The sequence below is a fragment of the Pinus tabuliformis genome, chromosome 3_1, assembly GCF_031772625.1.
Source record: "Pinus tabuliformis cultivar Carrire ecotype Pingquan chromosome 3_1, CPIR1, whole genome shotgun sequence".
NCBI lineage: Eukaryota > Viridiplantae > Streptophyta > Pinopsida > Pinales > Pinaceae > Pinus > Pinus tabuliformis.
The window spans coordinates 276,351,221-276,358,312 of record NC_142301.1 but is presented as its reverse complement, the minus strand read 5'-3'; positions in this window follow the sequence as shown (position 1 = coordinate 276,358,312).

The window sequence follows — 7,092 nt, the reverse complement described above, 5'->3', positions numbered from 1 at the left end:
TTGATCAATTTCCATTTTCCCTAAAAATGATTCGCCCAAATTTTGTAGTATAAAATTATTTTACTTTAAAGATCGCTTAAATTTTATAGACACTATATATAAAATCAATAGAAATTTCAATATTTGTATAAATATATCTCTAAATATTTTATAGTTTGCATATCAGGGACTAGTAAGATTTGCCAAGGTTTCTAAACTTTAAGATAAATTTCCATCCTTAAAAGTTTCTCTACCTTTTGAGAGAAAATCCTGGCTAGAAGGTGAGGTTGCTTCACTCTCTTTCTCTATTTTAAAATGTGGCTATGAGTACAAAAAAGTATGGCCTATGGCCCATGGGTTGCTACAACAAATCCTCTCTGTGTGGTCTACCTCCTATCCCTCTTGGCTATATTTACTCAACATTGGAACAAATGAACTCAAAAGAATGAAATGTTTCTTCATCCTAGTGGCCGAGTTATAACACAGCCAAAAATACTACTAATGGTTAAGTTTGTCTACCTCAACTCTTAACTAAAGTTACAATATATACTCTTATAGAGTATTTTACATCATAATCATGTGGCTATCCCCTTTCCCTTGAATAATGGGGGCTGACGCGACATCCTCCCGAATTATGGGTGTGAAATTAGGAAGGCCAACTTCCAAGTGACATAAATTTCTCATACAGACTCCGATTGATGTGCTTCTTGTACCATTGGAAAGGGATCCATGTGTATAATATTATGAAAATGTGACACATTAAAGAAATAAAGCTTTACCTTTAGAAAAGGTTATTTGATGCCTCAAGACAGTCCCGGAAGGTTTTAGACCCTGTTTTTCCAAACTGGGTCCTGCCAATAAAAACAATCCCATGAGTTGATTCCTCCACTTTTTCCACTCTAAATACATCGAGATGGATGAAAAAAAATATAATGATCCAATATGGATTAGGAGCAATCTCCATATGCACCAGGAGAGGATATGTACTCTGTCGCGATGACCCAAAAAACCTTGTAATTGCCAAATGAAACCCTAGTGTTCTTTTTGATGCTCCAATAAATTAACTAGTTGTGATTATACAATGGAGAGTGTAATGCCGCCTCAATATTCATGGCAACCAATTTAATATTAGTTGCCACCAGTGTTTTCGCATTAGTAGCCATGGCAAGTAGTAATTTATAATAATAATAATAATATTGATGGTGGTTATTTAGGATAAATGTTGCTAATAGAATTATATTGTGAAACAATGCACAATATTATATTAAAATTAATATGATACCAAAATTTCTATATTCAGGGATATATCTAATTATATTATAGATTTTATCATGTTCAATATAAACTAAATTTAATATAAATTTAACATTATATTGAACATATAGATTGTAGATTACTGACCAAAGTAATCATATATTAAATATGTATAAATATTCTTTAAAAATATATATTTATATCTTACATTATTATTACTTATTTATCAAACTAAATTAAGTTATACTTTGTTACAGTTAAGATGTTACCTCAAATAGATAATTGTGACCACAATGGTCCCCGCTTCGTGTGACCACCAGACGTTTTATGTCTCTTTCTGCTACTCAATATTCATGGCAACTAATTTAATATTAGTTGCCACCAGTGTTTTCGCATTAGTAGCCATGGCAAGTAGTAATTTATAATAATAATAATAATAATCATAATAATGATGATGATGATGATGGTTATTTAGGATAAATGTTGCTAATAGAATTATATTGTGAAACAATGCACAATATTATATTAAAATTAATATGATACGAAAATTTCTATATTCAGCGATATATCTAATTATATTATAGATTTTATCATGTTCAATATAAACTAAATTTAATATAAATTTAACATTATATTGAACATATAGATTGTAGATTACTGACCAAAGTAATCATATATTAAATATGTATAAATATTCTTTAAAAATATATATTTATATCTTACGTTATTATTACTTATTTATCAAACTAAATTAAGTTATACTTTGTTACAGTTATTGATAATATCTACTAATTTTAATTACTAACTACAAAATATAAAAGACTGATATTACAATTTAATACTTAACACATTTCTAATAAAACCATCATAGATCCATTTTAAATAAGGATCTAACATGAGCTTAGAAGTATCCAAACTCTTCACACTCTTCACATGTAATTTCTTTTTATAAGTAGACATTATTTAAATATTTTGTATACTTATTTTTTTCTTAGTTTTTTGTAAATTTTATTTTGGTTAACATGAACAAAATTTTAACTTTGATAACCACAAACATCCTTACACATCATACTGATTGTGGAATAAACCTCTATCCTTATACATCATATTAACTATAAAATAAACTTTGAAACTCAATAATCCATTAATATTATAACCCATAAATTATTACTAAATTAATAAATATAAAATATCGTTATAAAAATTTATTTTTAAAAATTTCAGTATATAAAAATTCAAATAACTAAACTGAAAATAGTAGCCTTGCGGTCTGATATGATATGGCGCAGCTAAAGTGAGCTGGCTTACAGTAAGTGGGTTCCTCCATTTATTTAAACTTTTATTTTTCTCTGATACTTTCAGTCTGATTCGTACTACGATTTTGATTCTATTTATTTTCAATAGTCCAGATTTTGTTCTACCAGTTAGAAGTGAAAAGGAATAACAATTTTATTGGGTTTCACAAAATTTCCCTCTATAGGTAAAATTGTTTTTATTTTCTCATTGGTGGACCACCAATGTATTGGAACTGAATGCAGTGCGGATGGACATACAAAAACAATGGGATATCAAACTTTCAATCTGATAATATAAAGGAGTTGCTTGCACTTAAATCAATTTAGTTTTTATTTAGTGAATTATAATTAATATTTAAATTAATTTAAAATTATTAACTTTAAATCTATGAAGTGTTTAGAGTGATTAATTTTTTTAGTGAAACTTGAGAAAATGTTTTCATCTCTAGATATATGATCCTCTTCAAGTTTGATAGATCTGGAGTTAAAACAGATCTAAAAGGTGAGCACACCAAATTTATTGAACATCTATTTATTTGATAATTTTAAATATGCTATATATGTGTAAGATTAATTTGCTCATTTTAATTTTTGCTAATAACTTGAATGATGGAATAAATTTTTTGAATAATGATTTTTTTTTCAAATATAGAGTGACAATGTAACAATGTTGAACGAGAGAAAATGTTAACATGATCAAACAATAATATAATTATTACACTCTGGCCCCAAAACCCCTAAAAAAACATGAAAAAACAACCCAAAAAAGAAAAGTGTGTATGGGTGAACAATGTGTTTTTGGGTAAATTTTCAACATTTTTTTAAAATGACAGTAAAAACTAATTTTTTTTTGCAAAAAAAATGGAAAAACAGCTTTAAAAAAATGTTGGTGCTACAACAATTTTTTTTTGAGATTTATAATTTTAACACTTTTTAGCAATGACATTAAATATAAAATATGAGGACTTTGAAAAAGCCTTAAAAATCCAACAATTTCCATACATGTCGTTAAAAATAAAATATCATGACTCTAACAACCTCTAAAATTGTAATTCTTTTCAACCATAACATTAAAGAACTAAGAAAAGCCTTAAAATTTTGACAAATTTTCAAGCATAGAATTAAAAACCTTAAGCTTTCAAGATATTTCAAGCTTGACATTACGGACATATTATATGACTAAAACAATTTTTTAAAATTATTATTTTTTAAATGCTAAAAGTATAACTCTTTTCAAATATTAGCCTAACACAAGCCTAACACAACTTATCCCATTGTAACAAAAAATAAAAAATCAACAATTAAAACAAAATGTTAGCCATTCGTAAGGCATTAAATTGCAACATTTTAAAAACTATCTTATACTAAATGATAACAAAAAATAATATTATATCAATATCATTGTATCATTTAAAAATTCAACATTAATTTCTAATATTGTTTTTACTTTTAATCAAAATATCAATTTTGGTAGATTGAATATAACATAAATTATCTTTGTAAGTCATTGCTGCAATGTGGGTATTCTAAACAAATGAATTCTTTATAATTAAAACATATAATCCAACAAATATAGAAATGACTCATATCTTCATGTAAGATCATTTGAAAGTAAAAATATTTATTTCAAGTTACCATGCAAACATCATTTACATAAAAAAATTTAGACATTTATTCAAAATCACTCAAAGGTTTTGTCACACCATCAAAATATACAACATCTTCAGATGAATGACTTGATGCAGATGAAGATGACCCATATTCTTCTCTTTCCTCAAATAGTGCCTCATCTTAGTCAACATGCATTCCCATGATTTGATGTTTCAAACATCTTCTAGATCTACGACTAGGTTCAATAGACTCCCATCTCAGCATTGTTTCTTCTAGTAGCAACTTCTTCAAAACATCTATGGTCTTGAAGCGAAGAGTTTGAATCCATAAACAAGTATGTCAACATCATCCAATTTTAAGAGGTTTGTGTGGTGATGATTTATATTTGTACCCTTTTTTTTTTTCTCTTTTTGTCATTTTGTTTATCGACTACCATCTCTAGCTTGTATGCACAATTGAATGGGTGGGTATTTATGGCATACCAATGTACTTCAACAACTGTAATATCTTTATTTCCTTTTATGACCTTTATAACCTTGGCAACCCAGAATGGATAGCCATGTGGATATCCATCTACTAATATTGTTATCGTGCAACTCTCCTTAACATCCTGCACATAACCCCTATAAAGGTCTTCTACGGCTTCACATTGTGCACATGATCTTCTAGAACCAATATGGATTTCTCTTTCCTCTACCTGTGGAGAATTAATAATACCTTGAGATTGTTCCTATTCAACAATGTGTCTTTCCTCATGTTCATTTGACATTTTTTGTGACCAAATAAAAGGAATCTTCAAAAGTATATCTTCATTTCTTGATCTTGAAATGATATCACTTTAATTATTTAAAAATACTCCCACTAAATTGAATCAACAATATCAAAGTACTCATATGTATCTCAAATATATTTTTTAATTTCTTCCAATTATTCATAATAATTTATATCTCTCTTATGCCTTCGTGCATTATGGAGTTCAAAAACTGATTATAATATCAATATGTTTGATGAAAATATTGAATGATTTGGAATGAACTTCAAAAATGTTAAACCTGATGACAATTCCCATTTTGCAGCAGTTGAATAATTCTTTCCCCATATAAATGTGTTCCCATCAATTTTTTTTTTATATGAAATTGATGTTTGAAGCTAATGTCATTAAGTTGTTCAATTCATTTCTCTACACAACATGAGGCGAGAATAAACCTTTGCATGTCAATAGTTTCTTGCAACACATGAAAAACAAGGTCTAGAATGTATGATTTCTTATTACATTCAATTAATGGTGGTAGGCTCCCAACATCCATCCTCCTCAATGTTATTGAAAAATGACTGAAAATCTGATCAATATGGTCATGAGTGTGCCCAACAAGAAGGAAACCAACCTTTACCTTTTAAAAAATTCTCAATTCAACAAGAATGTTTGGATATCCATAAACAATTTAATTTTTGTTTTCACAACTTGTGTTGTCTAATTGCAGATACAAAACTTGAGGAAGATTACCAGACCAATGAGAAACCACATTATGAATTGTGGTTATGGTCATATTTGCATCATTATGAATATTTGGAGTTATCAAGTAAAGCCTTGGTAACATATTCCAATTAAAGACCATACAACTAAGCAAGTGAATTTGAATAAACATTTCCTCCTGTAAGTTTTTCGGTGTGCAGACAAAATGTGGTAGAAGTGTTTTCTTTTGGTCCATACAATCAATTATCAAACCCAAATATATATTTGGATTATCATAACACTTATTTTGATGCTTATACAATTTTTTCCTTTCACTTGCTTGTTGATTGTGATGCCCTTGAAGTGTTTTGACAATGAAATCTGCACCTAATATAAAAGAAACCTATTAATAAATATACTTTCATAGTTGATAACTATCCAATTTTTGAAAATAATGTTATGAATTCATACATCTTTCTTTCCTTTGAGATTTATCCATTTTTTATTTAAGAGAAGAACATGACCTGTAACCCCCCATCCTTGTCTTCTCAGGAATACAAACATTGTTGAATTTGTTCTTCCATGTCTATAAAATTACCATATCCTTCAGCAGCTTCTGCATATTCTTTATATTAGTTGTAGATCTTTTTTCTTGAGAAATTATCTGGAAGATGTATTGTGCATTTATTTGGCATACACTCTACATGATTTGAAGAGAAGTCTTTCATCCATAACATTGCAGTATTTGCCAATGGCCCAACCTCTTGTCTATGACGTACTTCTAAATAAAATGTGGGATCTTTTTCGAATCTTGTTTGGATTCTTGACAGATGGAAATTACCAATTGAATGAAACATTTTGAAATATTTTCTAGAGAGAAATAAATTCTCAATATTAATATCATAACATGTTAGTGTAGATTGCATACAACCCACTAAATATGAATTTTGCATGCTTTTATTCATTGACAAATATCTCTGCATTTTCTCCAATGCAAACTTGAAATCCATATGTTTCAAGAAGTCATTTTGACATGATTCACTTGAAATCAGATCACTGATAGAACTTCTTCTTGTGAGATTTTCCTACCCATTATATAATTGGAATATCTTGGATTGATATGAAAAGGTCTACTCCTACTCCTAGATACAATATTTTCCTGCAACGTCTCCATCATTACATTATCCTCTATAGAAGTATTTTCATCATCATGAGGAGGAATATTATCCTCAATATGATCATTCTAAACATAGTTAGGAAATTCGTCACCATAATTGGTTGGAAAATATTCATTACCATCCTCATTTGAAGGAAATTATTCACTATCATCATCTCGGATTTTGAAATCTTGACTTAAACAAAAATTTTCCCCACCTTCATCCGTGTTTTTGAAATACTCCCTTGGAGAATTCAATTCATCATCACCATGAGGTCTTTGAAACGGTGACTCAGAGAAAATGCATTATTCACATATGTGCTTCTAAAATTATCATTTGCAAG